At 34.2% G+C, this 16,192-nt stretch overlaps 1 long non-coding RNA gene across 2 annotated transcripts in view; it reads right to left on the bottom strand.

The window, feature by feature from the left end:
* LOC125111345 (uncharacterized) overlaps nucleotides 1-16,192 on the bottom strand; it is a 35,306-nt gene that overhangs the window by 5,610 nt on the left and 13,504 nt on the right. Inside the window, exons 1-2 of one of the 2 annotated variants that reach the window (XR_007130857.1) lie at nucleotides 9,136-9,267; nucleotides 8,245-8,353 (exon numbers count right to left, since the gene is read on the bottom strand). The exons of the other annotated variant lie outside the window; for it this stretch is intronic. This is a non-coding gene — a long non-coding RNA (uncharacterized LOC125111345). Of the gene's footprint in view, nucleotides 1-8,244; nucleotides 8,354-9,135; nucleotides 9,268-16,192 lie in introns of those variants that run through there. 2 annotated transcript variants of the gene reach the window in all.

Genomic DNA, 16,192 nt, shown 5'->3' with positions numbered 1-16,192 from the left:
TGTGACTGGGTCACTTTGCTATATAGTAGAAAATTGACAGAACACTAATCCAACTATTAATGAAAAAATAAAAATCAAATATATATATATATACTTATAAAATTAGATAATAAAATTAATTCATACATAACAAGGTAAATTCACCATTAAATTTTGAGTCACATCTCTCCTATTATAATAAATATCAAAGGAATCCCCAGAAGTTAGTGTGCCAAGTTCAGTGATTTACTGAGTTCATTGATATAATATAATGAATGAATTTGATACATTATAGAAATAACATTTTCCCTTATTTGTGTGAACTCTGCCCTGATATCTACCATCCCACTCATCCTTGTAGTCTGAAAAATTTCAATCCTCCATCACAGTTGTCAAATTTTCTGCTAGGCATGAAAGCATCAATGAATTCTTTTTATGCTCCATTATTCTCTGCCTTTTCCACTTTTAACTTGGAAGAAACAAGTGTGCAAGTATAGAAACAGACTTACAAGATTTCTAATAACCGTGGGCATATAATTAAGTGGTCCAAATGTTAATGCCTGAGATTGCTGCTCAGTGAATTCAAATATTATTTCCATTATAAACAAATGTGAACAATGTAGCATTTTGAGATAAATAACAGAAAAATATTTAAAATATCTGAATTATGGCCATATTAAAATAACATTTGGGATTTTTTTTTGCTAGAAACAATACTGAGGATTGAATCATTTGAGACTCAGGGTGCAAATACAGAAATTTTAATGGAATGTATTATGTTATTTCTTTCAATTTCTGATTGCTCTCTTCTATGTAAATAACACACAGAGCATGATTCCGATTTTTATCATATAGAAGGAGTGTGTTTGTGTCTATGTGTGTGTCCTGAGTTTGTACATGTAACTACAACCAGTGTCTATTGCAGACTAACAGGATATTTAACAGCACATTCTAATTTTCCCACATTCTCTATAATGTGGTGTTAAACTGCATTTTGAAAAATGTGCATTTATAATCCACAATGAAAAGTAAAATATGTTCTTGTAAACTGTAGTTTATCCGAAACCACCGAAATTTAAGAAAAATAACCATTACTCCTGGTAAATAATTCAAATGTAGACGCTTGGTAGCTGGACTGTGAAATAGTTTGATTTATGAGGACACTGGAGTTTTCTTAATTGTTTTACATATTGTTGCATATGTCTGTGGCATATACTTTCCAAAGTGTAGTTTTGGTATCCATGTAAGAGATGATTTGCCCAACACAAGGCCATGAAGATGTTCTCTTATGTTTTCTTCAAGAATATGTTTGGGGGACTTTTTTGTTTGTTTTTTTGTTTGTTTGTTTGTTTTTTAGGGGTCAAATTGGAGCTACAGCTGCCGGTTTATGCCACAGCCACAGCAACACAGAATCCAAGCCATATGTGCGACCTACACGACAGCTCAGGGCAACACCGGATCCTTAACACACCAAGTGGGGCCAGGGATCAAACCAGCATCCTCATAGATACTAGTTGGGTTCATTACCACTGAGTTACAAGGGCAACTCCTGTGTTCATTTTTTTTTTTTAACATTTATGTTCTAAATATGGTATGAAGTAAAGGAAAAGTTTCTTTCTTTTAATTTTTAAAATGGATATGCAATTGTTCTAGCACCACATTGAAAAGAGCATCTGTTCCTCCTAAATTGGAGCAGGGCTATTATCATCAATCTAGAACCTATGCTTATATCAATATCCAACTGTGTTTATTATTGCAGCTTTAGTATAAGTATGAAACCTGGTTGTGTATGTCCTCCAAATTCTTTTTTTCTTTTTTAAGTTTGTATTGCCTAATATAAGTCCTTTGTGTTTCCACATGATTCTCAGAAGTTTCTTTATCACTGCAAAAGTTAAGCATTTTGAGATTTGGATTGTTATTATATTAAAGCTGTGGATCAGTTTGGGAGAACAAAATTGAGCTTTCCAATTCATAAACAATAATCTCATTATCTTTTTTTAGGTCTTTCGAAAATCCTCCCAGCAAAGATCTAACACATTTACCTCAGAAAAGCTCTAACACATTTGATTTTGATGATATTGTAAATGGTATTTAGCTATTTTTTCAAATTATCTGTTGCTATTATTTAGATACATTATTAATATAATAAATTATATTGGTTGCCTAGGAAATAATTAATTTCAAATTCATGAAATAACTTAATTAAAACATGATGCTGTATATATATGCATGTGTATATACATATATATGTAGATACAGAGATATCACTATAAATATTTTTTGTGGTTTTATATCTACGTACATGAGAAATGTTATAAGAATTTTTATTCTTGTATGGTCATATCACACATTGATATGCTGATTATGCTGGTTTCAAAAACTTAAGTGGGAAGTATTTCTATTTGTTTTCTAGGATAGTTTGCATAAACATTATATCATTTTTTTCCTTTAATATTTGGAGAAGTTTAGTAGTGAGGACATATGCGCCTGAAGTTTTCTTTTTGGGAAGGGTTTAATTTATTATTTCAATTTCTTTTCAATTATTTTCCAGATTGCAATTTTTATATTTTATCTTTAAGCTTAATGGTAAGAATAATAGTATAGAGTGAGTGCTGACAGGTGAAATTCAGGTAAACATAAGAACTCAGGACATGAGGGAAGGGTATCACTTCATAAAGAAGTTCAAGTTACTGATGTTAGAAAATATGTAAGGGTAATATGGCATTCTTATGTTCCATTTATAATGAACATGAATTATGTTTATGATTTTAAAAACAGCACCTATAAAATATAGAAAATGTTATGAAATGTCAACAAATTTTAGAAGTTTGAAGAAATTATTGATATATTTTGCCAGATTATTTTTACATTTAAATGTAAGGATTTAAATTCACCTGTGCTAAAAATTACCAGTTGTCAATATGCTTTTCCCCTTGTCTGCTCACACACAAAAACAACCTACATATTTCAGAGAGCTTAATGAATTTCTTTGACTTTGGTTTTAATTATGTCCCTTGATTGGCACTTCCATGTCTGAAAATCAAGGATCTTCCTCTTGAAATAATTTAAACAATTTGATATTAAGTACATCTATCATAAGTTAGCTTAATTTTTCTTTGGAAAAAACTCATGCTTTTTTGGGGGGGTGGGGGTTCACCTGAGATATATGGAAGTTTCCAGGTGAGGGGTTGAATCAGAGTTGCAGCTGGCAGCACAGCCACGGCAAAACGGGGTCTAAGCTACATCTGCAACCTACACCTCAGTTCATGGCAACGCAGGATCCTCAACTGAGCACGGCCAGGGATCAAATCCACATCCTCATGGATATGAGTTGGGTTTGTCACCACTGAGCCACGAAGGGAACTCCATGAAAAAACTCTTGCTTTTTTAATTGAACTGGCCTGAGAGACAAAAGCATATTTATTCTTTACGGAATCCAAAAATTTTATCAGGGTCATCTATGAAACAGTTCCATATACCATAGCACAAAAATGATGAATTTAAATTAAATTACCTCATTTCGTTGTAGCTGATTATATGATTTTAACTATCACTTTCGTACAGTAAGGTAAAAGTTCTATTTTCCACTTTGTGTATTGCTTATCACTGAAAATAAGTTTAAAATGTTTTCTCTTGACTTACTCCTTTATTCAACAAATTTTTTATTAAGTACCTACTACATATTTTATGCTGAGTTTAGTGACATGGTAAGGATTGGTCAATGTCTGACTAATTACTACCTTGTGCTAAAATAATGCTAGGTGTTTACTTTTACACAACATAACTTAGCATACAATTCCTTGGGTTTAAGTAAAGAATCCTAAATTAGGTATTTCACAAGTTAATCTGTAAGAAACCATAGGAGAATAATGTGCTAAATATTATTTTTGCCAGACAGAATTTTTATGACATTACTGAATTTAAGTATTTCATTAAGCACCTGATTAAATCATTAGGCAGATTTGTTTTTAATTTAATGTTCATTGGGTAGAATATTTCATAAAGAACATTTAATAAAAATAGATTCATTATTTCAGTTGAGTAGATGTTTTACATTTTGCTTAAAACACTTATCCTACCTTAACCATAACTTCATCCTTAGAAATATTAATAAGTTATTATCAAGTTTTAAAATATCATTTAAAAGTTTAATATGTTTTTCATACTTCAAGATCAGTATTCTTCCCACTAAATCGAAAGCTACTTTTATACTGGGAATATATCTTATTTTCCTTTGAAACCCTGGCACCAAGCAGAGGTTAGACATCCAGTAAATATTAATTGGATGGGTCAAAAATGTAATGTAATTTCTTTTCTTTGCAGAAATTAATGACAAAAAAAGTCATTATTTTGTAATGTCACCAATTTAAAATCTATTCCATGGTGAAAAAAAACCATGTAATGAGACATATTTGAAGTAAACTGAATAACTTGGACGCAATCGTATTTGATTTAGTATAATCTTTTCCTCTTGTGAATAATGAAAAATCTCTCTGTTACTTTATCTTCTACTTTCCAGCTGTTCTTTTTATCAGAAGCTGAGACCCCTTCTATGTTTTATCTGCTGAACAAGGGGACCTGGTTTAGTCACTGTCTCATCAGAGAGGGAGCTTCAGGGAATCAAATTTACCTTAAAAACAAAACAATCTACAAAAAGCAGTACTTTTCCATTTTTCACTTCCCCTTGCTTGAATCCAAACCAAGTTAAAGCATCTACTAATAAGAAAATAGAGATTGATATGCTATTTTTATTTTCTTCTAGTCAAGGCCATTTTGATTTCAAGGATTTACGAGTCACTTAAAAAAAGACTGAGTAGGGGGTTGTTATGTCAGAAACCCAGACTCGGAGACTTCGAAGAATGGACAAAGGTAGACTGGTCTGGTAGAACCTGGAAAGCTGTCAGAAGTTGAATGCAACTTGTGTCTCTCAGAGACTTCAGGTCTCAGGTCTCCCATTTTGCCTCTCTCTGCTTATTTGCTATACTTTCCTATTTCTGTCAGTAGCATGGCTTCCTCTGCTTATTTATTCACACTTAAGTGACTTCAAGCTAGCAGCCTTTATCCTAAAATATATCATTTGGCTGGCATCCATTATTGGCTGATTACATCCTGTGTTCTTGAAGTTCTTAAAAGAAACAATCTGACTGGCTCAGCTTAGCCTAGGAATCCCTCCTCTACATGTGGGTTGTATGTCTAGGCTAATGTGACCAGCAATATTCAGGATTTTGGATTTATGAGTACCAGGACAGCCAAACCCAGCAACTCTAGATGGGGTAATTGCTCTCTGATGGGTTGTGAATGAGGCAGGAAAATATACTAACATGACTGGTACAATACTGTGTCAATTTAAATACAGCAGTTGCCAGTGTTCACTGCATAATGGAATGTGAGTCTGTTTCCTTTTTTCGCTTTTTCTCTTATTGCTCTCTGTTTAGAAGCTTTTCAAGGTAAGCTGATTTAGCACAACATTTAAATGGCTTTGGAATTGTGATTTTTGTTTCTCTTGTCTGCCTAGACTGCTTTTTTTTCCTCACTTATCTTTTTTCCTCCATTTTCAAATGCCCATAACCTATATAATGGTGACATAAAAATTAAATAATTATGAAAAAACATACTTCAAAATGCAATATTTCTAAGGACTTTGTTTATATCTCATCTGTGCTCTCATCCCCTCAAATGGTGATACGATTTCACAAATGGAAGTAGTGCAGCATGGTGACCAATAGTGCAGGCTCTGGAGTCACACTGGTTTCTCTTTCTGGATCTACCTCATTCAAACATTATGATCTTGGGAGTTCCTTGGTGGCCTAACAGTTAAGAATTTGACATTGTCACTTGCTGTGACTTGGGTTTGGTCCCTCCCTGGCCTGGTAACTTCACATGCTGCAGAGGCAGCCAAAAAAAAGAAGCATTATGATGTTGGACCATATGCTTAATTCATATAAATTGCCACATAGTTTACTACATATTTTAGGCACAAAGTAGGTGCTTAATAAACATCAACTATTACTACTTGTAGTACTAATGCTAATTACTAGCATAATTATTATTACAACCATTACTATTACTAGTAATAAGTTATCTATAAATTTATTAGTTCCTTAGAGTTTGCAAATTAATTAAACATATTCAATCACACTTTTGTGGCTTTTCTACAAAGAAGAATATATAAAATGTTAAACAAGCTTTGTCAGTCACTTTCTGTGAATTTTATCTTTGAGTATTTGTCCATTGGGAAAATCTATCTGCTCAACTGCAATTCACTGAAAAACTTTTGCTCTGTTTGTCACATGAAACTTGTCATTTTGAGGGCTATATCGCAGCACTTATCATCTAAATATTTCCTTCTAATGCTTCATTCTAATCTTGACAGTTTAGAATACATCTAGATTTTTAGGGGAAGGGATTAAATTGTCTACCTTTTACTTTTTTAGAAACTTTGCTTTAAATTACAGTTTTAAATTATCTTACATAAGAATAAAAGGTAATTGGGAGTTCCCGTCGTGGCGCAGTGGTTAACGAATCCGACTAGGAACCAGGAGGTTGCGGGTTTGGTCCCTGCCCTTGCTCAGTGGGTTAACGATCCGGCGTTGCTGTGAGCTCTGGTGTAGGCCGGTGGCTACAGCTCCGATTCAACCCCTAGCCTGGGAATCTCCATATGCCGCGGGAGCGGCCCAATAAATAACAACAACAACAACAACAACAACAGACAAAAAGACAAAAAGACAAAAAAAAAGAATAAAAGGTAATTGAATATATAACATTCAATGTGAGTGAAAACTGTATGATTTTAGTGGTTAAATGTCTTACTGTGGCCTAGGAAATGAAGGTTTTTTTTTTTTTCCCCCCTTTGGTTATGCCCTGAATCATGTGGAAGTTACCTGGCCAGGGATCGAACCCTCAAGACATAGAAGGGACAATGCGGATCCTTAACCCACTGAGACACCAGGGAACTCCAAAAATGAAGCTTTTTATGGATAAACATCCAATATGAATTGTGCTATCATAGGTCTATGTTTATTCTAGGTTACCCATCATATTCTTAGAAGAAAGAAAGCATGAATGAAGGGAGGATACTGGACAATGTTTAAAAAGAAAGCACACTTCAGTGTGTCCATGTATAACTGAGTCACTTTGTTGTACAGCAGAAATCATAATCAGCCATACTCCAATAACTTAAAAAAACTAAAAGAAAGCACATATCAGTTTCTTTATAAAATCTGAGTGGCCTATTTCATAAGAATGGTATACATGAGTAAAATATGAATCAAGCAGGCATATGAATTATGAACACTGAACAATATTTTCCAGTGAGATAAATCATATTTGTGGCAACCCTTGATTTGCCCCAAATCTTAGTTTTATGTAAATGTTTGTATCACAAGTACGAATCCAGGGAAATATCTTTTTTAGATTAGTAGCAAATTTGAGGATACATGACAGCTCAACTTCTGAAAAAGAACATTTTTTCTGGTATCTCCAATCTTACTTCAAAGAATGGCATTCTTTATGAACCTTCACTAAACTCTTTCCAAGAAAGGCTCTTTGAGAATGGCAGCTGGTTTAGAGTTGTCATGATATTTAAGTTCTTTAGCTAGTCATCCTTGGGAGGAGGATTATGAAACAGATGTACTGGAAACCTTATATTTACATGTGATGTTCATACTTCATGTGAAGATGATAGAGATTAGATTTTTCTTTCACTTTACAAAAGCCTATGTTATATAACTGAAACAATTATACATCATCCCAAAGAGATAAAATTTCCCAGTTAAAAATATTTGAATATTTCAAAATAATTGAAAACAAATAGATGTTTTCTTTTACTCTAGTTAATTATTTTTGTCTTTATCTCTTTTTTGGCTTCTCTGGTAAATGAGTCTTGTATTAATTATGACAGAGTAGCAATTTATAGGATGGTTCTTGTAAAGTCACTGAATTAAGTGTTTTTGACCTGAAAAAGCCATCATTTTTGTTATTTTTGTTATTGTTGTTTCTGTTCTCATTGTATAAATAATTTTTTTTAGTTGCAAGTGAGTAATTTTAGAAACTAAGCACTCAATTGTCTTGATATCTCTGGTTTATTATAAATTAATACTTCTGGCAAAATGTGCTCTTTATAGTAATTTAAAGGAAGATTACAGTTATGCAAATCTGTACTATATAAAATAAATTAAATAGAATGTCATGCACCTGCACTTACATGGCACTCAATTTATTTACAAAAAAAAGGAGAACATGATATTTATGTTTGCACAGCCATACCTGATGGAAAGCACATTTCGGACACATCTTTTGGTTGGTAAGTACTGGAGATTATGGTACTGGTTAGGAGTTGTCTTTTAATTTGAGGCTCAGAGGATAAGAAACATGGCTAAGAGAAAGGATATAAGGGGCATTTTCAGAAAATGGGAATCAAGTTGTTAACTTATTGAATTATTCATTCAATCTGCCTTTGCAAAACACATGCTAAGTCCTACTAGATACAGAGGGAGTGCAAGAAGCAGGTAAAACAGTACACCTTCCTTTAAGTAATCTGAATTATAGAAGAGAGAACTCTTCTTTGCATGACTGGTATAAAGGACTGTACAAATATGAGTTGTGAGAAATATTGAGAGTAATGAGCTAAGAGTCCCATGTTGTTGCTACAGTTTGAGCTTCTCTGAAATCTCATCTCAGGAGCAAGGCCAAAAAGACTGCCAGATGGTGGGTTGACTTTTAAATTCCATCCCTGGGTCAAAGTTGATAACCATATGCAACAAATCTCAAAGAAGGCATTTAAGCCAGATGGAAAGGGATTTTTAAAACACACACATACGAACACACTTTTACTCTGTGTGTTTTAGGGAGGCTAGACTTCTGGTGTGTCTTTAGTAAGCCATAACCATTGTTTTTATTTTCCAAAGAGAGTCTTTAAAAGTTAAAGGTATTAATATTAAGAGAGCTACTAGTTGTAGACGTATGTTAACAAAAATTACAGAACTCCATTTATTTTTAATAAAACATTATAATATACTATGTTGAATATTAATCAAGTCATAGTGACAGTAAGTCTTGATATGTTAGTATCAATGACCTTGAATCAAACTCCTTATTATAGTATAAAAACATTCAGAAGATTTTTCTTTCAAAACCTCATCCCCTTTGAACACTTACTCCTTGACTTGCTCTCCATCTCTACATGGACTTCCTTTTCTAGATCTTACTTCAGGTGTATAAGTAGCCTTCTCATATCTCCTACCAGTCATCAAAACATTCTGTGACATTTTTCGTCTGAAGTATGGGGTCTGAATATCTAATAGCCCTCTAGAAATGAAACCATGAGATTTTAAATCAATAAAAACGCACACACTTTTAATTCAGTATTGCATTCATAAGAAAACTAAAGAAAATTTTAAAGACAAATAAAACAATCAACAGAAATAAAAACAATACAAATAAAGAAAAGAAAAAATAAAAAGGAAATAGAAATAAAAATGAATAAATGTTCCAATGAGTTTACATTCATAGGTCTGCAAGAAAAGAATTTCAGTCATATATAATTAAGGAGAATGTAAAAGGACCCAAGATGCAACAAGGAAAAACAGGCAAAGAAACAACTAAATATATAAGTAAAATGAAATATATATTGTGTATATAATAATACTATAATCTAATTATATATTTAATAAGAAATAAAAATAACATATAACAGTAACATACAAATCAAGAAAGGCGAGATAAGAATTAAAGTATTCTAAGTACTTTGTATTGTTTGGTAGGGGATTGAGATATTGAATAACTTTAGAAAATTATTAAGTTAAATAAATATGTAATAAAATTTCAAATATTTCTACTTAAAAATTAGGGGATTAAAAGGAACAAACAATCATTATGCCAAAAAAGTAAAATATAAGAAAAATGGAAACAAAAAGTGACACATTAGTGGTGGTAGAAGGTTAGTAGACAAAAACTATTATGCTTAGAATAAGGTCTTACTGTATAGCACAGGGAACTATATCTAAACTCCTGTGATTAGACCATGATAGAAAATAATACTAAAAAAAGAATGTATATATATATATATATATATATATATATATATATATACATATAATATTTTTAAACTGTGCTGTCTTAAGCCACATTTGAGGCCCTGATTAGGGGTTGATCCATTTCTTTTCTTGAATAGCTAATTCTTTACACCCAACAGACCACTCTGTTATTGGGCTTTCACACTCAAAGCCACAATTGACAGCATCAGCCCTAATCACCCCAAGGTCAGGTAAGAGATAACTAGAGACATACCCTAGATCTAGGATCTCACAAAATAACCCAATTTAGCCAATCTTTAGGACACCTGAGAAACCTTGCTAACCCCACCCTGCTTGCCATCCATAAGCCCCATCTTACAGCTCCAGTTTGTTCTAACTCTGTCTCTGGGGGCATCCGCCCTACAGGCCTTGCCTGGAAGGCTTCTCTAATTTGGAGCTGTAGTAACAAAAAATTCTGCCTTTCATCTATCCAAGTGGTAGAATGTCATTATATCTACCATCAGAAGAATCTTTAAATCTTATAAAGCACATGATAACACTTTATGTAAAAGCTTCGTACACTGCATAAAAACAATTTAATGAACATTTATATTCAGGACACCAAATAAGAAGTGTTTCTTAGAATTTGGGAACAAAAACATTTCATAATCAAAAATCTTGAAATAATTGCCCTAGTGGACAAAGAAAATGTTGCCAGTTATCATTTTCAGCTAACTTTTAAGTCTCTGAAAAGAAGAAGTTATGCCTTATTTACCACTTATATTCCTCATGTATACCAAGGTGCATAATAGGAACTTGATGACAATAACCAACAGATTGAGTTCAGGACAGACTATAGATCTTTTTTAGACTGGCCTTTCCAAAGAAAATTATTTTTAGTGTTTTTTTCTGTGTGAACAATATACTACAATCTAATGAAGTAATATAGATAAAAGAGCACAGGTCAAATAGATCAGATAACATAGAATATAACTGCAATCAAATTCAGACGTAAATAATGTGTGATTTTAAACTAATCTGGCTGCAACTAGTGGTTTTTTGGGTTTTTTTTTCAGTCTCCAGCATCTGTTGAATGTACTCTATAGGTTGTATTGTCCTTACATTTTGGCAGAAACATAAGAGAGAACATATTTTCCCCACTGCCCCTCACACTCTTTGATTGGAAAGTTCCACTACTCTATTTGGACATTTTCCATTATACCTTGTATAGCATCCATATGCTAGCTTTTTATGCCTATTAATGCTTTCTTTACTCTGGGCACCCTTCCAAACACACTACTTTGAAATATGGAACTCCTTATTTCGTTATACAGCCAACATCTAAAAACCTGAACTAAGAAAAGATTTCCACCAGAATTTCTGAAGGTGCTGTTGAGATCAATCAAGGCAGCCACTCAGTGAGTGTGGAAAAGAGACTTATAATAGGTCGGGAAACCACCTCATAAAGTCTCTACCAAGGAGAACATATCAGAAGACAGAGACTACAAACCACCATAAGGGGAAACTGTAGCCAAACTCAGCAGCAACAGATGGAGAAGAAATGCTCTTATTGACTAACTTCCTTGTGAGGTTGTATTTATGTTTCAACTTATTGGGTGCAGATTATATTTTCCTGCCAACAGTAAATGCTGTTGATTTAATACATGTGACAGCTCTACACCATGCCATAGCTTTCTGAAATGTAGGGAAGGAACAGAAACATAGGCTTCTTTCTCTAAGATACAGAAGATAGCCCATAGACTATTCACGCAGTTTTACTCAAGAAAGGCTCATGGCTAAGAGGACCTTATACATAAAACTTTTGAAAAAAAGCATAGACATGAAGCAAAAATACATTTTGGATGGGGATAAGTGATGCTGCTTCTTTTCCAGATGTCTGCCTAATTTCCTTGCCAGAAATTTCAAAGATTTATATAAAATTTTCCTTAAAGTGCTTACCAATGCTCTGTGAAAGAAAAGGCAAGGCACATAATGACTTCATCATCTCAGAGTGAATCATAATGAACAAGATACTGCATCATTACTGAGAAAATAGGAGTCTAGAGAAAGCAGGGGCCAGGCTCTCTGGCCATTGGCAAAGCCATGCTGGCTAACATGAGCAGAGGCTTTTGATCCATTTGTAAAATTGCCCCTTTGTGATGATGACATTCCATCTGCAGCATTCAGGGGGTAAACATTTTAAAGTAATTGATTATGTCACTTGAAAATCAAATCCCACAGATACTGGCTGGAGGCCAAGGAGTTATTCCCAGATGCAAGAAAGTGGTTGCGGCATACAATTAGGTTAATGCTGGACTAGACCCTGCTTTTGATGAGTTGGCAACTACAATGACTGCTGTGCTTTAAATGGGTTGGTGCCTGGGAGGAAAATATACCTTATGGGACTTAGCAGGAGACAAGCCCCAGAAAGCAATGGAAGGGCTGGATTTCACAAACCTTTCAAATAATGGAATCATAGAACAGAAAGGTTGTCTGTTTGGGTTCCTGACACTACATGGGTTTTAAGCCTGAAAGATAAAAACCAGTCTACTTTTTCATTTAGATCTCTAAAAAGGAGGCTTCACCATCTTCTTTGGTGAAGCTTTTAAGGCATAATATATCAAAAAGCTCTTCCATATGACTCCTCAAGATCTTTTTGTAGTTAAACCCCAGTAAATTTCTTTCACATAGCATCCTTTCATATATGCATGTAATTCCTTCATATTAATTCAAAATATATGTACATTTTTCTTTCATTAGGGTCATTTTCTATGTCTGAAACTGTTAATTATTTCTCAGTGGTTCAACATTGACCACAATTTCATAAATTCCCAATTCTGATAACACAGAAAATAGTACCCTCTAGTTCTTGGATTTCCTGTTAAAGTTCTGATCACTTGAAATAAACAACATTTTGGTTCAACACTTTTGTTAATTGAAAGATACTATAAGAGGCACAAAATACACCTATTACTCAATGTTAAATGATTAAGTTACTTAAAATCAAATTTGGCTGAAAGTGAAAATAATAATAATAAAATTTACAGTATGAGTTACTGCTATACAAAAAAAATGCTGGGACTTCCGGTTGTGGCTCAGCAGAAGTGAGTCTGATTAGTATCCATGAGGATGCAGGTTCTAGCCTTGGCCTCGCTCAGTGGGTTAAGGATCCAGCATTGCCATGAGCTGTGGTGTAGGTCGCAGATATGGCTCAGATCCCATGTTGCTGTGGCTGTGGTGTAGGCCAGCAGCTACAGCTCCAATTTGACCCCTAGCCTGGGAACCTCCATAAGCCACTGGTACAGCCTTAAAAAGACCAAAAAAAAATATATATATATATATATATATATGGATTTTTATGTGAAGGAATACAACATAATTACTCAATTTTATTATTAAATGTAGACACAGACTTGGTAAGTTTTCCATTATGCTTCTGGAATATACATCTTTCAAAAATTTTATCTTACATAATGTACCTGAGTCATATGCTAATATTAAAATATTATATAGGAAATCACTCAGTAGATTTAATAACATGGCTAAGATTTTTTTTGCACTATAGAATGTAACTCAAGTAAGTGTTTTTCAGTAGTATGCTTTCCAGAAGGAAATTTTTTTTTCTTTTGGTCTTTTTAGCACCATACCTGCAGCATATGGAGGTTCCTAGGCTGTGGGTCCAATCGGAGCTATAGCTGCTGGCCTATACCACAGCCACAGCAACACCAGATCTGAGCCACGTCTACGACCTACACCACAGCTCATGGGCAACATTCGATCCATAACCCACTGAGCAAGGCCAGGGATCAAACCCACAACCTCATGGTTCCTAGTTGGATATGCTTTAGCTACACCTCAGGAGGAACTCCTCCAGAAGGGATTTTAAACCAAGGAGTTGTACTTGAGAAAAATCTTAAGAACACACTGACTCGAAATGCTGAAAATGATTGACCAGACTATAGTAATCATTTGACCAGTTTTTGTTTAAAATGCTAGCCTTCACACACAGAAAAAGTATGAGGAATTTTGCTCTTAAATCTTTCCTATGATTCTATCATTGTGAAATTTTATGAGAAAGAACAAAATATGCTACACATGAATACTTTCTCTTGGACTTTATTTATTCAAACATATTTTTTTATCATGTCCAGATCCACACTGATTTATCAAAGCTTTTATGGATAGGATTTTGGAGTTTTTCTTCCTATTGACTTTTCATGTATACAGTGCCACTGTGGCTTTAATGTACCATCAATGGGATGAATAATCAAATAGGTTTAGGTTTTTTTTTTTTTTAAATTGAAATGATCATGAACTAAATTAAACACAGTAACTTTAAAATTTAAGTACTATTATGAGTCTCATGGATTAAGATGGTGGAATAGAAGATCTGAAAAGCCCCAGGGCAAACAACAATCCAGGTGGGAATCACAGCCCCGCCCATCAGTAAACAGGCTGCCTAAAGACCTCCCAGGCACATAGACACCTCTAATCTCACCCAGAGACAAAGCCCCACCCACCAGAGGGATAGGATACAGCTCCATCTACCAGTGGGCAGGCATCAGGAAGCCTACAGCAAGCCCCCATACCGACTTCAGCCACACGGGGGGCAGACACCAGAAGTAAGAGAGGCTACAACTCTATTATTTGTCAAAAGATCACCACACCAAAAAGCTATAAAAATGAAAAGACAGAGAACTATAACTCAGATAAGGGAGAAAGAAAAAAAAAACAGAAAAACAGCTAAGTGATGAGGACATTCTCAGCCTCCAGGAAAAAGACTTTAGACTGTTGATGCTAAAGATGATACAAGACACTGGAAATGAAATGAAGGCAAAGATGGATAATTTACAGGAAACACTGAGCAAAGCAATACAAGATATAAAACTTAAACAAGAAGAGATGCAAAATACAATAACTGAAAAAATTCACTAGAAGCAGCCAACAGCAGAATACAGGAGGCAGAAGAATTAATAAGCAAGGTGGAGGACAGATTAGTGGAAATCACAGATGTGGAACAGAAAAGGAAAAAAGATAAAAAACAAATGAAGAGAGTCTCAGAGAACTCTGGGACAACGTTAAATGCACCAACATCCATATTATAGAGGGGCCAGAAGGAGAAAAGAGAGAGAAAGGGACAGGAAAAATATTCGAGGAGATAATAGCCAAAAACTTCCCTAACATGGGAAAGGAACCACTCACACAATCCAGGAAGGGCAATGAGTACCATATAAAATATACCCAAAGAGGAGTACCCCGAGACACATTAATCAAACTGACCAAGATTAAAGACAGAGAAAATATTGAAAGCAGCTAGGGAAAAGAAACAAGTAATATACAAGGGAACCCCGATAAGGTTATTGGCAGATTTTTAAGCAGAAACTCTGCAGGCCAGAAGGGAGTGGCATGATGTACTTAATGTGATGAAAGGAAAAAACCTCCAACCAAGATTCCTTTACCCAGCGAGGCTCTCATTCAGATTTGAAGGAGAAATCAAAAGCTTCACAGATAAGCAAAAGCTAAGAGAATTCAGCAACACTAAACCAGCCTTACAACAAATACTAAAGGAACTTCTCTAGGCAGAAAAGAAAAGACAGCAACAAGAACCAAAAATACTACAAATGACAAGGCTCACCAGTAAAGGTATATATACAGTAAAGATATGAATTGATCCATGCTCAATTATGCCACCAAAATCAGATATCGTGAGAAGAGGAGGGTACAAATGCAGGACTCTGGAGATGCACTTGCAATTAAGAGACCAACAACTTAAAACAATCTCATATATATATATAGACACTTATATCAAAACTTCAGAATAACTGCAAACCAAAAATCTAAAACTGATACACAAATAAGAAAAATCAACTCAAATAAAATACTAAAGATAGTCATCAACCACAAGAGGCGAGAACAAGAGAAGAAGGGAAGAAAAAAAAGCAATAAAAACAAATTCAAAACAATTAATAAAATGGCAATAAGAACATACATATCAATTACCTTCAATGTAAATGGACTAAATGCCCCATCTAAAAGACATAGATTGGCTGAATGGATACAAAAACAATATCCATGTATATGCTGTCTTCAAGAGACCCATTTCACTTCTAGGGACACATACAAGTTGAAAGTGAAAGGATGGAAGAAAATACTCCATGCAAACGGGAATCAAAAGAAAGCTGGAGTAGCAATACTCACAT

Source organism: Phacochoerus africanus, chromosome 11 (genome assembly GCF_016906955.1).
Source record: "Phacochoerus africanus isolate WHEZ1 chromosome 11, ROS_Pafr_v1, whole genome shotgun sequence".
Taxonomy (NCBI): domain Eukaryota; kingdom Metazoa; phylum Chordata; class Mammalia; order Artiodactyla; family Suidae; genus Phacochoerus; species Phacochoerus africanus.
Note: the sequence above shows the minus strand (reverse complement) of the source record. Positions and strands in the feature narration are given on the sequence as shown.